At 43.4% G+C, this 21,324-nt stretch overlaps 1 protein-coding gene across 1 annotated transcript in view; it reads right to left on the bottom strand.

Annotated features, from left to right (window-relative positions):
- The window catches only part of LOC115074002 (endothelial cell-selective adhesion molecule-like), a 143,323-nt gene that overhangs the window by 85,864 nt on the left and 36,135 nt on the right, over positions 1-21,324 (bottom strand). The window lies entirely within an intron of this gene.

Below are 21,324 nucleotides of genomic sequence, written 5' to 3'. Positions count from 1 at the left end.
GAGGGCTTTGTGTATGTGCTGGATGAGAAGCAGTTTGAATCAGACAGAGCCCAGAGAATTATTTACCAGGTGAAAGAAATGTCAGTTGGTTGTTCCAGATTTCCTAATAAAAACTACCTTAGAGCAAACAAGAAATTTGGGTTTCTTGATCAATTATCTGTCATTTTGGAAGCTGGGGTTAATTTTGTAAAGACTACTCTAATATTAATATGTCATTTAAAAACAAACAGCAGCTTTTGTACTCTTTGAGAGTATGAAGCATGAGCACCTATTAAACACACTTAAGAAAAAAATCAGACCATGCATCTCAAAACTAGTAAGCATTTAGACATTAAAATCGAAGAGGGGTTTGCGCCTGGATGTTGACTTACTCTCTACGTGATTATAGTGCATTAATGTTGTGAAATGACAGAAACATTAAAACGTGGGGTGGTATTTCCTTCACAATCAGGCAGCAGTGTCCTGAAGCCCGCTCCAGACCCTGGCTGATTACACCAGGGGAAGTGACAGGCTCCCAAGGGAGTGAAGGGGCTGTGCTGGGGGTTACCCTCTTACCAGCCCTTACTGTAAACAAGCAGATACGACGGCTCGGCCTTAAAAGAGCAGGCAAATGCAGGCAGTTTTGAGAAAGTCTCTGACTGCATTTCTCACGACCCAAGGGTGAATGTGACTCTGTACTCCAGAGAGCAAAATTCATTAAACAATAAAAGACATGTGGAACCGTTCTCTTCTAGATAACTGGACTGGCTTCTGGTTTTTTTTTTTCTTTTGTTGATGTTTTTTTTTTTTTTTTTTAATTCTTTCTACCTGTCATTCATATTTAACAACAACAACAAAAAAAGCAGATTATCAGATTATAAAATGCATTTTAATATCATATCCTTTTTCTAGTTCTCTTGTAAGAATAGAGTTTCTGATTAACGAGAAAATTCATGGTTATGCAGCAGGACCAGCAGTTGGCTTGCTGGCTGAAACTGGGGAGCGACAATGCCAGGGTTCATCCAACTGAGGGGGAAGCGGTACAGAGAAGGGCGACCAGGAAGGTGGAGGGTCTTCATAGGATGACATACGAGGAGAGATTGAAGATTGAAGAATCTAAATATGTACTCCCTGGAGGAAAGGAGGAGCAGGGATGATATGATTCAGACTTTCAGATACTTGAAAAACTTTAATGATCCAAAGACAACGACAAACCTTTTCCGTCAGAAAAAAATCAGCAGAACCGGAGGTCATGAGCTGAGGCTCCAGGGAGGAAGACTAAGAACCAATGTCAGGAAGTATTTCTTCACGGAAAGGGTGGTGGATGCCTGGAATGCCCTTCCGGAGGAAGTGGTGAAGTCTAAAACTGTGAACGACTTCAAAGGGGCGTGGGATAAACACTGTGGATCCATCAAGTCTAGAGGGCGTGAATAAAGTGGAGGCATTCAAACACTGCACGGAGCGGCAGTAGCCACAGCAGCATTCAAACACTGCACGGTGCGGCAGTAGCCACAATGGCATTCAAACACTGCACGGAGCGGCAGTAGCCACAGAGGCATTCAAACACTGCACGGAGCGGCAGTAGCCACAGCGGCATTCACGGAGCGGGATGCCAGTGGCCAGTGGTTGGTGTTCCACCTTCACGAAGCGGAAGGATGGAGGGCTGCTATTTCCAAAAAAATAAATAAAACAAAACAAAAAAATAAAAACAGGGGTGGGTAAGAGTATGGGGCAAGGGGGTGGCCTGCTTGTTACAGCGGTTGCTACCCCTAATTGAGCTGGATGTCACTTGGATGCAGATACAGAGCTGCTCTCTAAATTGGGTGGAGGGGAATTAGGGCTGGAGGGTACTGGAAGCCAATAGTAACAGGTGGGAGAGAGAAAAAGGGAAAAAAAATGGATAAAGTGCGTAGCTTGCTGGGCAGACTTGATGGGCCGTTTGGTCTTCTTCTGCCGTCATTTCTATGTTTCCTGTGCCCTTGGGGTGCTCATGTCTGTGCTTCTCCTCAATTCCCAATCCCCTGGTCTTAGTCACTGGACAGGGGTGTCCTTCAGGAGAGAAAAGGAGACCAAAAGTAAACTTATAGTCTCCACTCACAGTCCTAGTGTCCAATGGGAAAGAGTCACAGAGTTCAGTAATGGTGTTCAATAAAAAGTTTACTTGAGTATGAAAATCAAAATCCAGGTCAAGATGGAGAAAATGAGAAACAGCTTCAGAAAAATGAAAGTTAGGAAAAGCGTTCTCTCTTTATCCAGGACACTCCGAGATGTTCTTCTTGAGCTTGCATCAGCATCCACTTCCAGAATCCTTTCCCTTGGAGTGTGGGGTACTCTCTTTGTAATTCAAGCACAAACAAGGATGGAAAAAGGTGACAAAACCCATTAATCCAAAAACTATTCTTCCAAAACAGGAAAAATCCCAAAACTCTTATAACAATGTCCAATATCTAAAAAATCTTCACTCTCTTCATCCTTGCTGTTGACGATAAGCAAAAGCAAAAAGTAAGAACCAGCCCTTCCAGAAACCAGGGGTTTGCTTTCCTTCAGGAACTGGTTCCAAAAAATCTAAATTTCCACAGGCCTGGATTTGTGAATAAGCACACTAAGCCTGTGCCTAGGGCAGCAGAAACCTGGGGGTCGGGGGGGGGGCAGCAGGCTGGCTGAAGATTTGATGCCTTTCAGTTGTGCTGATTCTCACTCAGCAGAGCACAGCCCTCTCCTTCCTGATCCAGTCCCTCCCGTCCAGGCAACATGCAGGGAACAGGAGAGCCTGCAGCAGACAGAGCATAGGGGGATCATTTTGGAGAGAGTAGGAGTGGCTGAATAAAGATCATTGGAGGGTGGGAAAAGAGGCTGTGGGATGAGGGTGTGTGTCAGATTGAGGGGGATACAAGGAGGAACAGGACTGAAGCATGGTAGGGATGCCTCCCTCTTCACCTCCCCACCAACTGCAAATCAGATCTTCCCTCCCTTGATCTTGGATTCTAGCTCCCAGATCCTGGAACCTCCGTTCCTTCCTTCCTTCCTCTCCAGATCCTGACATCCACCCCCCAACCCTTCTTACTCTCATCTCCCCTTCCTCAATCCCGGATCCTTCCCCTCCCCCTCATCACAGATTCCTAATCTTCTCCATCTCCCATCTTCCCTACCCTGAATCTTTAAAGACTCCCTCCCTCCACTGATACTTGAGATCACTTTTCTTCACCCAATAAAAATATATAATTTTACTAATCAATGTGTAAAAGCAAGGGGAGAATTAGAAATGCAAAGCCCCTTCTCTATCCCATTATAGGGAACCTGTTAGTGACTGGCAAATTAAAGTTGATGTCGCATCTTTAGAAGACAAACCAATATTTTAAAATGCAAGCAGTTGAAGTAGTTCTGGAAGCTTACCACCGCTGACATTCGTTAGCCTTATGAAGTCACGTCTAACAAATTTGTTGAGCTTTTTTCCTCTAAATTAATGTTGGGAATAAAGAGATTTAACAAGACGAGAAAGATTTTCCTTGTTTGTAAAAGTGGAAGTTTCTCTCTTTCAGCTCCATCAGTCTGACATCCAGCACTTGAGATGGATCTGTGGGAAGCTGGGCAGGCTGGATGCAACGTGCCCCAGTGACCTCTGCTGCCAGAGATGGAAGTTCCCTCTCCCCTCACTTCCCATGTCTACTTTACTGCTGAAGATTACAAATGCAGACCCCCGACTGACAGAATTAAAAGAGCAATCGAATATTTCAATCACCCTTAAGGATGAAAGGATATTTAAAGAAAAGTAATCATGGGCTACAGGGAGTATCCGTAATATTCAGAAGCAAAGGTAGGAGGTCCTGGACAGGAGCACAGTGCTCTGGCTTCTGGCACAAAGAGAAAGGAATGGGATCTACTGGGTGTGGCTCTCCCTTCATTTCTATCCTCTGTGTCCTAACGCCATATTTTAAGGACATGGGGGGGGGGGGGGGGGGGACCATCATGATTCCAACAGAGGTGGTTTGTTTTTTTATTTTGTTCTGTATACTCCCAATTTTTACTTCTGCTCACTCGTATCTTATTCTTAATGCAGTTTAACAGGCAGGGGACTGGGGTGGCCGAGTTACTCCACCTTCCTTCGGCAGATAACTTCTCCCTGATCCTCCCCGTTACTTTTTCCCAATGGATCTCTCTTGCCATTCTCTTCCCCTGCAGCTTTTTTCCTCACATCCCTTGCTCTTTTCTCGATCGATCGCTGTTCTCCCCATCCCCTCCTGCTCTCCTTTCTTGCTTCCATCTCCCTCCCCCCTGCCAGCCAGAGCCTATGCACACATTTACCCAGACACAGAAAGTAGGGCTCATTAGGTCCACACAGAACTTGGGCTTCCTCCTGCTCCTTTGGTCTTCCAATTCAAAAAGTAACAAAACTGGGCTATGGTGCCAGGAGCTTTCATTCACAATTAGCCAGAGATGTTTGCTTTGCTGTATATCTCCTTTCAACAGTCCTCAGTCAGGGGCTGTGCAGCTATTAAGAGACACCATTGTGCAGTAACTATGACCATTGCCTCTGTAATCAGGGTTACACTGTAGAAGTGCTGAAAGAGGAAAACTGTTTTATTGTTATTTAGGTACTGGTGCAAACGGGTGCCATTGAATCCAAGAGGAGCTGTGGCTGGGTGATGTCCATACCTGGGAACTTTTGACTTCCAGTCACCCTGAAATTACCATGGATTAGCAGGGGAGGGCAACTGCACAGTGGGACCTGTTGCTCACAAATTTGCTCTCATAAACACTCTTGCATGTTCACACTTACTTTCACTACTCATTCTCTCACATTCTCACATGTCCATTTACACCTTTACTTCTGCCATTCTCCCACCAACACACACCCACTCATTCTCGTCTCTCCCTCTTCCATACACACATGCCCACTCACTAGAGATGAGAATCGTGTGATCGATCGTCTTAACGATCGATTTCGGCTGGGGTGGGGGGGAGGGAATCTGATCGTCACGGTTTTCTTTTTTTAATTATCGTGTAAATCGTAAATCGGGGGAGGGCGGGAAAACCGGCACACTAAAACATCCCTAAAACCCACCCTGACCCTTTAAAATAAATCCCCCACCCTCCCGAACCCTCCCAAAATGCCTTAAATTACCTGGGGTCCAGAGGGAGGGTCCCGGTGTGATCTTTTACTCTCGGGCCTCCGGTGCATTGTAGAAATGGCGCCGGCGCTACCTTTGCCCTGTCATATGACAGGCCAAAGGTAGCGCCGGCGCCATTTTGTTTTTTGGCCCCCGACGTCAAGAGCATAGGAGATCGCTCCCAGACCCCGCTGGATCCCCAGGGACTTTTGGCCAGCTTGGGGGGGCCTCCTGACCCCCACAAGACTTGCCAAAAGTCTAGCGGGGGTCTGGGAGCGACCTCCTGCACTCGAATCGTTTTGCCGTACAAAATGGCGCCGGCCATACGGTGTATGGCCGGCGCCATTTTGTACGGCAAAACGACGTCAGGAGCGTAGGAGATCGCTCCCGGACCCCTGCTGGACCCCCAGGGACTTTTGGCCAGCTTGGGGGGGTCAGGAGGCCTGGGGAAACTGGAGAAGATTTAGCACAGATTAGAAGTCGCTGGCAGAAAATAATCACAGCAGAAGTCTACAAGAGAAATATGAGGAACAAAAAGGCTGACGGAATTGTTTGGAGGCCAGGTAAAACGAACATTTATTGCCTGGAACAGAGACACTGGGGACTGCGTTAGACAGAGCTTCCCAAACCTGGTCTGGGGACCCCACAGACAGTCAGGATTTCAGGATATCTACACTGAATATGCATGAGATAAATGTGCATATCATAGAGAAGCCCTGCCCTTATAAATATTAGTCAGGTCCTCAGAAACAAAATCAATAAGAGGAATTATTAAACCTCTTCTTCTTCTGTGGTAACATTAAGAGTTGGGATAAGGTTGGGAGTACATCTGTGAGAAAACCTGAACCAGTAGCTTAGCCAGGACTGATTTTTTGGGTGGGCACAAGGGTAACATGGGTGGGTTGAGGCATGCAGGACTGAGCCCTACTAGTTTGTATACTTATTGATAAATGTATATACTGCACCCTACAATGGCTTTCTAAGAAATCTGCAACAGCCAATATGCATCATACATAAAACTTTAAAACATTTTACCTCAATTATTTCAAGCACTTACCAACATTAAAAATTCCTTATTAATCTGTATTTTCTATTTATTGCAGTTTATAAATGCACAAGTATATCATGTAAAAAGCAAAGAAAGCAAACAGATCCAATCAATCATGTAATAAAACAAAAATCAATGTACTCTTTCATGAATCCTCTTTGCAAAAAGTCAGAAATCATCATAACTACAATAAAATAGCATTAATCATCAGAACAGGTGCAGAGCAGAGCTAGGACCATTCACATTACAACCCACATGAAAAGAAAATTCAAATTCTGGTGACACCTCAGCAAAAATTATCCCTCCACTGCTAAACATTTTGTGAAGTAACACAAACTCTTGCAAAGAAAGACACATCTAGAATCTTGACATACCATACAGTCACAGCACTGACTCTCAGGATTCAAATAACAGCGACCTTACAAAAAAGCAGCAATGCAAATACTATACCAGGTCCTAGAACATTAATACATCACCTACTGGAGTAACAGAACAAGCTGGACTACTACTACTACTACTACAGAGAAACTACACACTAGCAGAAATACTGCACTTCAGTCACATACACACAGGCAAAACAGAGACCGATCCTTACCTAATATAGAAATAAGAGACTACAAATTAGAAACAGAAGCAGACAGACCAATCAGAAACGCCTATAAAGGATTACTATACGCACCACCGTTCAAAACCACTTTAAGAAAACGCGCAATTTCAACAGCAGGGCCCACCAGAATTCGCTGCCTCCGGAGCTTCGACAAGAACCATGTCACCAAACATTCAAGAAACATCTTAAAACATGGCTCTTCAGACAAGCTTTTCCGGAGTCTCAAGAACATTCGGACACTGGTCAAAGGTCATAACAGAACATTAGGGGGACCCATGATTGTCCCCTACCTTCTTCAGCATGTTCCCCTTAGCTTGACTTAATGCCACCCGCTCCTTCCCTCTTCCTCCTCTTCCCTCCCTTGTTCTACAGCCCGCTCCTCCTTTCCCTCTCTCCTCACCGCCACCCGCTAGCCTTTAGGGCCCCCGCTCACGCCCTATCTAATTCTCAGGTTCATAGTGATACCCTCTTGACGCCCTATATCATACAACGCCCATCAATGCCTATCACCACTATTTTGCGATTCTATTTATCTTCGTTATTTGTCGACTTGCGAACTATTAGCTCCGTTTGCTGTTCTATTATACTTGTTACTTATATTTGTTTTATATTGTCATTTATATTTGTTATTTATATTTGCTGTTCTATTTATACCTGTTATCTATACTGGTTATTCGACGATTTGTTTTAATGTAACGCCATAACCGTGATTGTTCTGTTTCAATGGAAAACTGATATGATTTGATATTTTTTTCAAGAATGTCAGTATATAAAAACTCTAAATAAATAAATAAATAAATAAGCACGCAGATAAAACCAAAAGAGAAAGCCTGAGAAACTAAAGTCTCTGAACAATGGAATACTGAAGAAAGAGCAAAATAAGAAATGCACATTCCCAAAGATGGCATATTCCAATTGCCAAAATCTCAATTTATTTTTTTTTTTCACTTTGTTGTCTGATCTTTCCATTTTTCTAATCAGTTGGTCCCAGTCTCTTTTTTCCTTTGTCAGTCACTTCCTAATTTCATTTCAGGATCTCTTCTTGTTCTGTTTCTTCTCCTATTGTCTTCTTCTCTTCCTCCCTCACACACACACACACACACACACTCACACACAGGCTCATGCTTCCTCTCACTGACTCCCTCACACACACAAGCTCTCACTCTCCCCCCCCCCCTCCCCAGCTCCCATTCTCACACATACAGACGTACACCCAGGCTCCCATTCTTAACTCAAATTGATGCACACCCAGGCTCCCATTCTCCCCCCTCCCCCCCCCACCAGGCTCTCATTCTAATCCCCCCACACCCCTAGTCTCCCATACTCATCCCCCCCCACACACATCCATGCTCCTATTCTCACCCATATACGCACAATCAAATTCCCATTCTCACACTCTCACACACACACACACACACACACAAAGCCTTTTCGTTAGCCACAGACAAACTCCTACTTCTGCCGCAGTGGGGAAGGTAATCATGAGCTCACAAATATTGTTCACACACACACACTTACATGAGTCCAGAAATCCTGATCATAATTTTATTGCTTTGAATAAATCACACTAATGTTTCAGGGAAACAAAGTTGCTATAAATGTGTTTTCCAGAACACAGTATTCTTCAGTGTTTTATAATCTGTGCCATAAAGAGAAACAGTGATAGAAAGAATTAGTAAGAGAGTTCAGGCCTTAGGTACAAGACAGAAAAAGATAGAGGAATACAAGGGAGAGCAAAACACCTTTCCTGCCTGAAGCTGTGTTTGTAAGGAAACAAATATACTAGTGAACAGAAAAACAGCTGTTATAGTGTATGTGAAAACCGTTACATTTGCATCTGAACGTTTCACTGATTTAGCTGTTTTACAAATTTCTTTCTTCTGCTAAGAGCAACTCTTCTTGCTTAACAGAAGAGAACAAATAAAAAGTTGTCACATAGATCATGTCTGGTTCTTGGACAATTTTGGGTAGATTTTAAACTGCCTGCGTGCGTAAATCACGTCATTTACGTGCGTGGCCGGGCTTTGTGCGCGCCAGGTGAATTTTCAAAGAGGCCTGGCCTCGTGCGTAAACGCTGGTTCGCGAATAAGTGCAGGCCGGGAGAGCACCATTGTTCGAAGACCTGGATGCCGGCACACGCAACTTACTTCAGCTCGGGAGTAAGTTGTGCAACAACGGAAAAAAAAAAAAGAAAAAGGGTTTAGGAGGTGGGGGAGGAGAGGGAAGGGGAAGGGAGGTTAGGTAGGGAAGATCCCTCCCAGTCCACGCCTTAATTGGAGCGGACAGGGAGGGACCTGGGGAAGGCCGGAATGCGTCACCGCGTGGAAATTGCAGAACTCCTCCCCCTTGCGTGCGCCGCCAGGCACAAACGTGCGTGGATTATAAAACCCAGCGTGCATGTGCGCGTGGCGCATGGTAGAAAATCGGCACGTCCATGTGTGCGCACCGGGAAGCGCGCACGAGTGCACAAAGTAGAAAATCTACCCCCTTATGATTTGTGTGCACCTTCCAACCTACTAGAAGTGGAATAACTTCTCTTTTATTTTTGCTTCTCAGACCCTCCTCTCAACCTCTGAGGGCCACACTGACTGCGTGGGTTTTCCTGTTTTACACGGTGGAGAGGTGGGATTACGAGGGTCAAGTAGGGGCTCCCCTTCGTGTAATTCCCTGGGAAGGCAGCAAAGGCCCCCGATTCCATCTAATAAATCAGAAGCCCCATGGTGTCCCCATGACTCAACGTGCAGGAGGGACACAGAATAATGTAGCCCCGCCCCCAGCTGCTTTATATCTCCACAGCATCCTGGCAAACCCGAGAAGTGAAAGATCTGTGCCAGAATCAATCCCAGGCCCCGCTACATTATAGCGCACAGCTCTGCCAATGAACCAGCAGGCAGCATCTGCTCCGTGTGCCTCGCACGACAGAAGCACCCACGCTGCCTCTTTCTACTAATGCTGAGCACCGTGAACCAAGTGCAAATCTCCGAGGGCAAGCAGTGGGATTTTGAGTTTGGCTGGGCTTTGCCTTCTCAGGCCCTGTCTTATCTAGGACCCTATGGAGAGAAGGTTTCTCTTGGTCACGTTTTCTCACAAATACAGGAAAACTTCCCTCTACTTTGAGTAGACTCCCCACCTCCTAACCTTAAAAGTTCACAAGGAATGGCAAAGTCCATGGAGGATTTTAAAATATATTTAGAGAAGATTATATGCACAATGTGCTGGCTGCTGGTTTACAGTACAAGATCATTCAAAGATCTGGCAGTGGATGTGTTTAACCTCCAGAACATAACTCACCCTCCCGAGCTAGTAAATGTGTAAAATTCCTGCATCTTTCAAAAGTCAAATGCTGCTACTGGCAGTGACTTAAGAGGAGGAGGAGACCTGTTTGTTTATTATAAAACAATAAGGTGAAATGTATGCCAGAACACAGAGTCCATGTCTGGTTAAAAATGTCTCCAGTGCATGGAGTTTCAAACCTTGGAATAATAAACGCTGTACACAAAGCTTCCAGAGGAAGGGGTCCTGTCTACATTTGTGGATAAGCTCCTGGAGGATACAAAAACCAGTGGGTGTGAGAATCTGCTGAGGATTTTAACTACCTATCCTAGGAGCTTTCCCGTAACCCAGCAGAGATCACAACAGATCTGAGTGACCCACAATATGTAGCGCTTGTGTAGCCCTGCCTAGGGTTACTAGAAGTGTGAGCTTTGGAGTGTTCTCAGTTCAGCAAAAGCACAAAGAGGTTTTGTTATCTGTGCTCTGCAGGATGCAGTTGTTCCCTTGGTGTAACTGTAAAAGGTGCTTCCAGCACAAGGTATAAGAGCAGAGCTGAGCAGGACTGCCGGGAGGAATGTGAAGTTAATGGTAGAGAAGGCATAAGAGATTCCTCTCCCAGGAATTCAGAAGGGTAAATAAGTGAAAAGTGAGTTTTGACAGTTCGCTGTGGATTTTGTCTACACCCTTTCTAATGTAGTGATATGGAAATTGAAGAGGGGTGTTGGGTTAGCTAAACTGGAAGCTTCCCAAAGGATCCCAATTCCTGACAGAAGAAACAGTAAACGGGTTGTGGAAGGCCTACAGACATGGTCATGTGGAGTTTACCCTGGAGACCTTGGGGATGAAACAGAGCTTGAAGCAACAACTGAGAAGCTTGGGTATGCATGGGACCTGGACCAGCAGCTGTAGGGGGTGTTTCCCCCTTGTTTCTAGTTTTACTTCCTCTCTCAAGATTAGGGAATTTTTATTCCATTGGACTGTATCCTGATAATTTGAATGTGCCATTGGCTCTGGCATTTTATTTGGACTTAACAATAAATTGACTTTCTTTTTATTATAAAAGTCTCCCCTTGGGCCTCCCAGAAGTATTGGGCTCTGTTAATACTCTAGATGCAGGGAACTCTGTGACTGCAGTCTGTATTGATGTGGCCTCAGCCTTTGATTCTATTAATCGTCTTAATAACTAGGTTGAAAGAGCTAGGGCTCGGAGGAGAAGTAACATCTTGGTTTCAGTCATGCCTTACCAATCGGCAACAACAGGCGAGAGTTGAAGGTAAAACCTCCAAGTGGTTCTCACTCAAATCTGGAGTACCCCAAGGGTCCATTTTGTTATCTACCATTTTTAACATTTTTATTCAGCCCCTATGTGTTATACTGGATACTTATAATATCTAGTTTAAGTTGTATGTGGATGACATTCAGCTATACTTTCCTGTTTTTGAGGATTTTTCTGTTACCAAACAATGGATTTCTCCTTGTCTGTAAAAGGTTTGACTGGATGTCATCTAATGCTATGCTTTTAAATTTAGCAAAAACTATGTCTCCAGTAATGAAAGGCCTTCAGACTTTGCAGAGCTAACAGTTCAGGGTGTTCAAATTAAATGTTCCCATCAAATTCAAAAACTAGGGTTCCAATTTGATACCAATCACAGTTACATGTCTCAGAGTAGTTCTGTCCTTTCAACTGGATACCTTAAATTGAAGCAATTATGATACCTCACTAAGACCATTGCTGGAGGAAAACTATTTTCACACAATAGTGCAGGCATTTAAAGGACAGCAAGAAAATGCTCCTGAATATTTGGCCAAGATCATTTAAAAAAAAAAAAAAAAAAAGGTGTTACTACTTGATCCCTACACTGATTGTCACAAAATTTATTGAGTATTCCAAGTAAAAAGGAGATGCACCTTTTTTATTATTGGCCCGATGTGGTGGAATTTATCACCAGATGATCTAAAGTTACTAAGCAATGCAAAGGTTTTCTGGAAAAAGTGTTGCTGTTTGTTGAAGCTTTTGGTGTTAAAAAAATAAATAAATAAAAATCAACCCTAATTATCTCTATTTGACTTTTAACTGGCTTTTATTTTATTAGGATCCTTAAGGTACCAGCTATGTAAAATTTCATTATAAAAAATGAAAGATTGCTTGCTGTAGCTTTTAGCAATAGTGAAAACTATCAATATTATGATTTTACTATGTTTTATTATGTTATTTTTTGTGATAAAATTGTTCTGTTTATGTTTCTTGTTAATCTGTAATCTGCTAAACATGAAGATAAATGTTTACAAATAAAGAAATACATCTGGTCTCCACTGAAAGAACCCTGGTGTGCGAGAATAGTCCAGAGCTACAGAGGTGTCATGCACCTCTACAGTCTTTGAACGTGATCCATGGAAGAAAGGGTTGGTTTATTTATTTAAAAATTCTTATTCCCAATCCAACAGGATTGCCCAATGCACAATCATAAACAATCGACATAACACAAGACAACAAAATGAAAATAAAAATAAAAACTACATCAATTTATCAAACCACAGGTACAGAGAAGGGTGACTAAAATGATAAAGGGGATGAAACAGCTCCCCTATGAGGAAAGACTAAAGAGGTTAGGACTGTTCAGCCTGGAGAAGAGATGGCTGAGGGCGGATATGATAGAGGTGTTTAAAATCATGAGAGGTCTAGAAAGGGAAAATGTAAATCAGTTATTTACTCTTTCGGATAATAAAAGGACTAGGGGGCACTCAATGAAATTAGCATGTGGCACATTTAAAACTAATCAGAGAAAGTTCTTTTTCACTCAACGGACAATTAAACTCTGGAATTTGTTGCCAGGGGATGTGATTAGTGCAGTTAGTGTAGCTGGGTTTAAAAAAGGTTTGGATAAGTTCTTGGAGGAGAAGTCCATTACCTGCTGTTGATCAAGTTGACTTAGAAAATAGCCACTGCTATTACTAGCATCAGTAGTGTGGGATATACTTAGGGCCAGATTTTCTAACATGCGCACGGGCGTAGATTTGTGTGTGCAACCCGGCACACACAAATCTACGCCCGATTTTATAACATGTGGGCGCAGCTGCGCCCACATGTTATAAAATCCAGGGTCGGCACACACTTGTGCACACCGAGCCCTAGGGGAGCCCCGATGGCTTTCCCCGTTCCCTCTGAGGTTCCCTTCCGCTCCCCCCACCTTCCCCTCCCTTCCCCTATCTAACCCGCCCCCCAGCCCTACCTAAATCCCCCCCCCCCACCTTTGTTGTCTTAGTTACGCCTGCCTCTGGTGGCGGAAGCCTCGGTCCCACCCCCAGACTGGTGCCCCGCCCATACTCCGCCCCTTCCCGCCCCTTTTTCAAAGCCCCGGGACATACACGCATCCCGGGGCTTGCGCACATTGCCGAGCCTATGCAAAATAGGCTCGGCGTGTACAGGGGCACTTTCTCGGTGTTATGCGTGTGTTATGCGCATAACCCTTTGAAAATCTGCCCCTTAGTGTTTGGCTACTTGTCAGGTACTTGTAGCCTGGATTGGCCATTGTTGGAAACAAGATGCTGGGCTTGATGGACCCTTGGTCTGACCCAGTATGGCATGTTCTTATGTCCACATACAGCACCAGTACCTCAAGTACCAAAAACTGCACTTTCCCCTCATTACATAGCCAAAATTACAGGTAACAGCACTAAACTCCACACATCTTATAAACCACCCAATACCAATCACATACCCTAACACTAGCGAGCATATCAATCTCTAGCAAGTAGCCAAGTTTTTACTTTCTTATGAAAGGCTAAATAGTTCTCCATTCTCCATTAGTACCAGAGATAATAGTAGTGAAGTGAGCAATGAGTAATGAATGACGTAAAGTATATAGGTAGGAGAAATATCATCTGCATTTGCTGTAAGGTCTACTTTGAAAATGTATAAATATGAAATAGCCACAAGCAAAAACGGAGAGTAAAGCTACACTCAAAGATCAACTACACATCAAGGAGAGATGCAGAAAAATACAAAGTCCTTGCATTTGGAGATCAAGTGTAGATATAAGATTTATTTGGCATGGCAACACCACTGTTTGTTTGTTTTTTTGGTTTTTTTTTTAACAGCAGTAATACTTCAAATGGGTTCCCTGACCCGGACCCCGCGTTTTGCCGAAAGGCTGTGTCGGGAGGGATAAGTACACGGCAATTTAAAATCTAGAAAGACAAAATATAATTACACAATACCAAGGACTATCACAATACTGGGGGAATCATGTTACAATATTACGAGTACATACCTCAATCGATGTTAACACAAGCGTACAGGGAATGTGATCAGTACATACAGACATTTAAAGATGCTAAGAAATGGCACAAAAATGAGTAACCAATCAGAGACCACCAACACAGATGGAATCTGACCAATAAGAACCCGGTAATGCAACTCCAAAAACAGAATCAAGTAAAGTAACTCCTTTCTATTTCGTTATTTAGACCTTTAGGAGATAAGCTGTCCAACATAAATATCCACTTCTGTTCCTTATGAATTAACATCTCAGAGAAATTACCTCCCCAAGATGGAGGGGGGAACACATCAATTACAAAAAACTTTAAATCAAATTCGGGAGCACGGGTGCCACAACAGAGAAAGTTCTCATACGCAATCAAACTTTACCCACCTCCTGAAATGATGGAATTACCAACAAGTGACCTTGGCTCGGTCTCAGTTGCTGTCCTGGTATACGCCAGCTCAATTTATCTTTCAAATTCTTGCGCCCCTATCCTCGGAAAGCCGACATGAAAACCTTGAAATCAATTCCTGGAAAGATGGACACCTGCCTTTAGCACACAGGTGGAGCATCACTAATGCACAGGCATCACCAACTTTAAAATAAATAAATACATTGTTCCATGCACCACCAGCCAAAAATGTTGGGGTCCAGGGCAGTCTACAGCTGGAGAAAATGGGGGATCTGTGAACTACTCCTGAGCAACGGCCGTGCAGAGGATGGCAGGAGGGAGTGTGGGGCTCTCCGCCTTTCCCACAGCCACTGCAGCAGAGATGAGCTAAGGAGCTCCTTCTCCTCTCCCTGCTGACCTGTGATCCTGGCTCAGAGGCAGGGGGGGGGGGTCTCAGGAGTCACCTGGGAAATTCCTGGCTTCCAGCCCCTCCCCCCTCCTGTTCTCTATATGCTTTCTGGGGGGGGGGGGGATAATAAACAACAAAAAGAGAGGATCGATTAGGGAGCAGAATGATTCTCGGCTGGTTTATGGGAAGCAAGAGAAATGCTTTTTTTATTTATATTTTTCCTTTCATGACACTTCAAAGCGGCACATTCAGGCCCTGTATAGTTGCTATAGCAGTAAAATATGTTTTATTCTGCCATCGGGACAGAAACTTGATCTGAGCAGGGATAATACAGGCCATTTACATTCATCTGGATTTATTATCCACACTCATCATTTAGAAATTAAGGCAGAGTATGTAAAACACTTATAATTTCAAAAACATTACAACACAAAAGGAGACAGAAAGTCATTATCGCACTGCACTGCACTGCGCTTCTCCGGACTTCCAAAGTAAAAAAGACTACAAACATTCACAGGGACGGGGAACTTTAACCGGCGCTATGGGCGCACGTGTGCATGCGTTCATTGGCCCAGGGACGTGGCCGTTTTATATCGCACGCGTGTAAATGTGCGCACGTTACAGAGCAGCCTGACTGCGGGCACATGTACGCGCGCCTACTCCTACCGCTTAAGTAGGGGGATTTTAAAAGAAACACGCGCCGACCCCATTACCAGTTTTCCCAGTTCGCCCAGGTAAGGGATACAACTTTCAATCCCCCCCCCCCCCCGAACCTTTAAACCTCCACTGATGTGCCTAGAATTTTTTGTTTCACAACTTACACGCCATCCACAGCAGAGGTATAATTACCCATCCGGGGACCCCGGCACACGCCTGTACGCGTATTTACGCACTAATTTCAAACTAAAATCCAGGAACGCCCGTGTCCCACTCTGACCACGCCCCATCCCTTTTTTTTTTATTTTTGATGTGTGCACGCAGCAGCACGTACCCGCTTATCCGGGCGGCTTTTAAAATCCGGTCGGCACACGCCTGCCCGACTTGCACATGTATCTCCCGGTTCTGGCACGCGCCGAGCTTTTAAAATTCACCCGCATGATCATAGCAGGCAATCCTTTTTAGGAGCAGCACCAGAACCTGGGAATTGTCCTTGTCCTCCCAGTAACTTTTTTTGTTAGTTTGTAATTCTTTTCAGCACTTTGAGGCTAATATTCAAAGTATTTGAATAATTGGTGTCTGGCTTACTTTCAGAGTTGGCCAGATTAATCCCAGTGTTCACAAATTTGCCCCCTCTGACCAGCAACATTTTGGGCAAGTAAATTGGGCACATAATTTAGCCAGATAAAGAGCTGGGATTAAACTGTTGCTGGTGCTGATATTCAGTGCTGGCCAGCTAGGTATGTCTGATTACACAAATAACCCTCCCAAGGTTAGCCTGATAACCTCATCTGGCTGATTTTATCCGGATATACTCAGCAGCAGACTCAGCCAGATAAGGCCTGCTGAATAGCTGCATAAAGTTAACCAAATAACTTTATCCAGATAGTTTGCCCAGGCAGGCCTTTTGACTGACATCGTTATCTGGCAACACATGTGAAGACGGCCATAACAATAACATTATCTGACTACTGCAGCCTCAGCGTCTCTGCTCCTGTCCCATGCAGGCTGCTAGGGAGGGGAACAGGAAGCAGAGGGCTTCATAGACCCTTGGGGGTAGGCTTGGGAGGAGAGCTGTAGGGTTATCCCTTGAGGGGGAAGAGTAGAAGGAGTGTGAGTGAGAGAGAGCTGGGGGGAGGCTTCTACTCCAGATCTCAGGATGACTGCAAGTGAAAAGTTCCCAGACCTGTTCCTGAGGCCTGGTACAGACGTGTGTGTGCCTGCATGTTGCAACGTCTGGTCCTCAGCAGGCTGTGGAGAATGGAAAACCATTCCCAGGCTTCTCATTTTGTTTGTGAGTCTCCTATGCAACACAGTATCAAAAGCTTTGCTGAAATCCAGATAAAAATCAAATCACATGCTCTTCCTTGGTCATATTCTTTAGTTACCCAATTAAAAAAAAAAAAAAAGATTTGTTTGACAGTACAAAGTTTGAGGTTTACAAATCACTTTGGCAGAAATATGGAGATAGTTATTTATGCTATTTTTTATGTTTTTATTTTGATTATTTTTTGTTTATACTTGTTTTGCTGTATTGATTCACGTCACTATCCAATTGTGAGTGTAAAATTGTAAACTGCCTAGACGTTAGATGGGTGGCCTATACATTTAAAATAATCAGTATGCACTTAATTTATTCTTGAATCGCACAGTAGCAAATTTCCTGGTTCACCACAAATTTAAGCCCTCATTCTATGCCCCTCCTGGGGCACTAATACACCATTACATAGTAACATAGCAACTTCATAAATGACAGCAGATAAAAAACAAAATGGGCCATCCAATCTACCCAGCAAGATCTTCTGGGTTATAAATGCTGCTCCATGCAGGCGAACTCCATACAGAAAAGTTATGCAGTCTCCGCTCGGATCTCAACATTTTAACTCCTTAGCTTTTCCTTTCTAGAGTAGACTATTGTGATGCTCTTTTGCATGGTCTCTTCTGAACAGTGCAGAATACGGCTGCTAAGGTAATCTTTGGTAAAGCTAAATTTGATCATGTGACTGCTCCCTCCTTATTGAACTATATTGGCTCCCAATTTCTGTACATCTGATTTAAATTTGGATGCTTAACTTTTCGGGCTTTATGCTGGGGTTCACCACACTATCTTTCATCTGCTATCTCTCCTTATCTGCCTACTCGCATGTCATGTTCTTCCCAGCAGGAGCTCCTGGTACTGCTGCCCTCAATTAGAGATATATATGGTTTGAGAAATATGCTTTTCTTTCTTATCCCTTCTTTTGGAACTCACTGCCACTTAGTATTCAACTTGAAAGAGATTACCTAAAATTCAGGAAAGCATTGAAGGCTCTACTCTTTCAGCAAACCTATCCCCACAATAATTCCAATTAACCCTACTTTTATTTTATATTGCTGCCTATTCTTGCATTTTAGTTTTTACTCCAGCACTATTTTATTTACATCTTTTTATATATTTTATTATACTTATATTTTATGGTTTTGCTAATTTTAATTTGTAACAAATTTATATTTTATGAAGCTATTTTGTTTGTGTTATATATTATTGATATTAACTTTTGATAGTTTTTCCTCTGTTGGCTATTGACTACATTTTGACTATTGTACATCGCTCTGTTTTACAAATGTAATAAGAAGCAATCCATTAAGAACTAACAAACAAACATAGTGCAGGTTACTCCAGTGCTTCATTTCCATCCTCTTGCCACTAGAAATCTTCTGTGTTTTATTAGGGATGTGCATTTGTTTGAAACAAATGGGTATAATGCAAAAATGAGTCTACTTTTGTTTCATTTGTGGACCTCAAAACGAATGGAGGGTCCCAACAAATATTTTAAACAATTTTATTGTATTCAATTATGTTTCCTATTCTGATCTATGGCATATTCAAGCCTATGGCTGTATTAAATGATGGGGGAAAGCCAACAGTCACTCAGAAGCACATGGTTTAGAATGTGTAGTCTTTGAAGGATACTAACAAACAGGGAAGTTAGGGCATCCCAATAGAGAGATTGCAATAAATGCTAACATAGTCCAAGTTCCGTTAAATAAAGAGCAGACAGAGCAGAAAGATTACAAATTAGCTCTGTCAACTGATAAGCAATTCCATCAAAAAAGATACCTAAGGGGTAAATTTTAAAAAGTGTGTACGGCTTTGGCGCACACACGTGAATGCACTGATTTTATAACATGCATGAGTCTGGGTGCATGTATTAAAATCAGCTACCTACACGCACATGCCTGACCAATTTCATATCAGTGCAGCAAGTGCCGATTTGCGCGTGCAAGGGGGTAATTTTGTTTGAAGCATGCAGTGATGCAGTCGGGCCTTCCCCAGTTCCCTCCCAGTCTGCTCCAATAAAGCTAATAAATTAGGGGGGTTTGGAAGACCTCTCTCAAGTAGGCGAACTGGGAATGAGCTAGGAAAACTACTTATGCATTGGCGAGCATCCCTTAAAAAATTCCCCCACTTACACAGTAAACGTGGCATTTGTGCGCATGCATATTAAATTGTGCACGTGTTCAGCCCATTTTATACCATGTGCACATATAGGTACATATGTTATAATATGGCCGCATCCCTGGGCACAAGCTGGCAGACGCGCATGTGTGCCCCTACGTGGCTGTTTCAAAGTTACCATTCCTGATTGTAAGTCCTCTGGGTATACGGAAATACCTATAATAGCGGAATATAATCCACTCTAAAACATCAAGAAAGGAGGAACATAAATGTAAAATTCTATAAATTATTAGCACCAAAAAGGGCAGTTTAAATTATTGCCCCTCACATGTTTTAAACACAAGAGCTTAAATCACTTAATGCAAAAGTACAGTGTTTTTTCTGTTCTCTCTTTTGCATTCTTGACACCTTCCCTGCTCTCCTCTATGGTTACTCTTTGGACATCTTTCCCCAACATTTAGACATACTAACCCCGATATCCTTAGGCACAGTGTTTGAGGTATCTAAGAACATATGAAGTGCCAGGCTGGGTTGGACTAATGGTCCGCTGAGCCCAGCATCTTGTTTCTATAGTGACCAGTCCAGGACACCTGGAAGTGCCCAGCAGATCCTAATAGTCAATTTCCTGTTACTTACTCTTTCCATTAACATTATTAGCCAGATAGACTCGGATGCTTTTGGGCAACTTGTCCAAATCTTTTTTAAACTCAGCTATGCTAGTAGCCTTATCCACAAACACTGGCAACAAATTCAATAGTTTAATTGTGCTCTGACAGAAAAAAAATACTTAAAATTTGTTTTAAACAAATTAAAAATAAAATTTTTCTACCACTTAATTTCATGGTGTGTCCCTTAGTCTTAGTACTATTTGAAAAATAAAATAAAATTGTGTATGGTGTGGTAAAAGTTAGAAACCTCATCATACCCCCTCATCTTTTCTACAAACTACAGAACCCTAACATTTTTAGCTGTTCTTAATAAGGGAGCTGTTCCATCTCCTTTCTCATTTTTTATTGACCTTCTCTGTACCGTTTCTACTTCCACTCTCTTTTTTTTCATACGTGGTAACCAGAACTGCACACAGAACAAGGTGTTATCACACCATGGATCAATACAGAGGCATTAATTATCGGAAGAATGTAGGTAACGTAACACCTCTTCCAGAATAAAGTTGAGCACTGCAGGCATCACTCTCTGTCCTGGTGCTAAATTCTTGCCCAACCCAACAGCCCCAGGGCATGGATTCCCTTGACCGTGGGGGTGAGGGGTGGTGAGAGAGATAATAAATCTCCAGCATCCAAGGCAGAGCGGGCAAACATCTCTGGATTTAGCACTCAGTACAAGGTCACCTAGCTGGCTGAATGTTCCAAAAATCAACAAACAGTCTGGACACTCTGCATGGGTGTTCCAACATTAAAAAAAAATGTTACTGCTGTAGATCTCCATTAGAAATCCTTGGCAACATACACTTAATTATGATTACATCTCTGTCCCAAAGCTGTTCTCCAGATTCTGTCTGTAAACGAGTCCCTTGGTATTGGTGTCCCGAAGTAGTCTCGCCTTCCAGAGCTTGGAAGGGTAAGCGCATCCCAGGTGGGCAGGGGTATCCTGGATGTGGTAGAATCACTTCCCCAAACAATACCCAAGGTCCAGGTGTACTTCAGCTTCTCTAAACCTCTCAGTCCTCTCTTCTTTCTCAGGGTAGAGACACAGGCGAGGCTCTCCAGGTAAACAAAACTTCCTACTCTCACGTCTCTCCGGATAGTAACCTGGGATCTTTCAGAAGGAAGGTTCTCCTGCAGCAGGGGGGGAAAACCCCTCTTCTTTTCACACTTTTGAGCAGGAAGAATGGCAACAAATACTTCCTTCCAAAAAGGAAAAAATTTCACTCCTCTGAATAGTCTCCCTCCCATCTGTCCTTTGAGCGTGAGATGGAACAGAACGGCTTCTCTCATCCTATTCCTTCCCAGAGGCCGAGAGATTTTTTCCTTCTTTGAGCAAGGACCAAGGGATCAAGAAAAAACATAGTAACGTAAACATCAAAAAACCCTCAAACTGCAAAAACCGTTGTGGGCTAGAAAAGTAAACTGCCACCTTCCTAGCCTGGCCAACAGGAATAGGGGACCAAACCGAGCCGAACCCGCCACCAGC

Source organism: Rhinatrema bivittatum, chromosome 12, assembly GCF_901001135.1.
Source record: "Rhinatrema bivittatum chromosome 12, aRhiBiv1.1, whole genome shotgun sequence".
In the NCBI taxonomy this organism is placed as follows: Eukaryota; Metazoa; Chordata; class Amphibia; order Gymnophiona; family Rhinatrematidae; genus Rhinatrema; species Rhinatrema bivittatum.
This window is presented reverse-complemented; position numbering and strand designations above follow the sequence as displayed.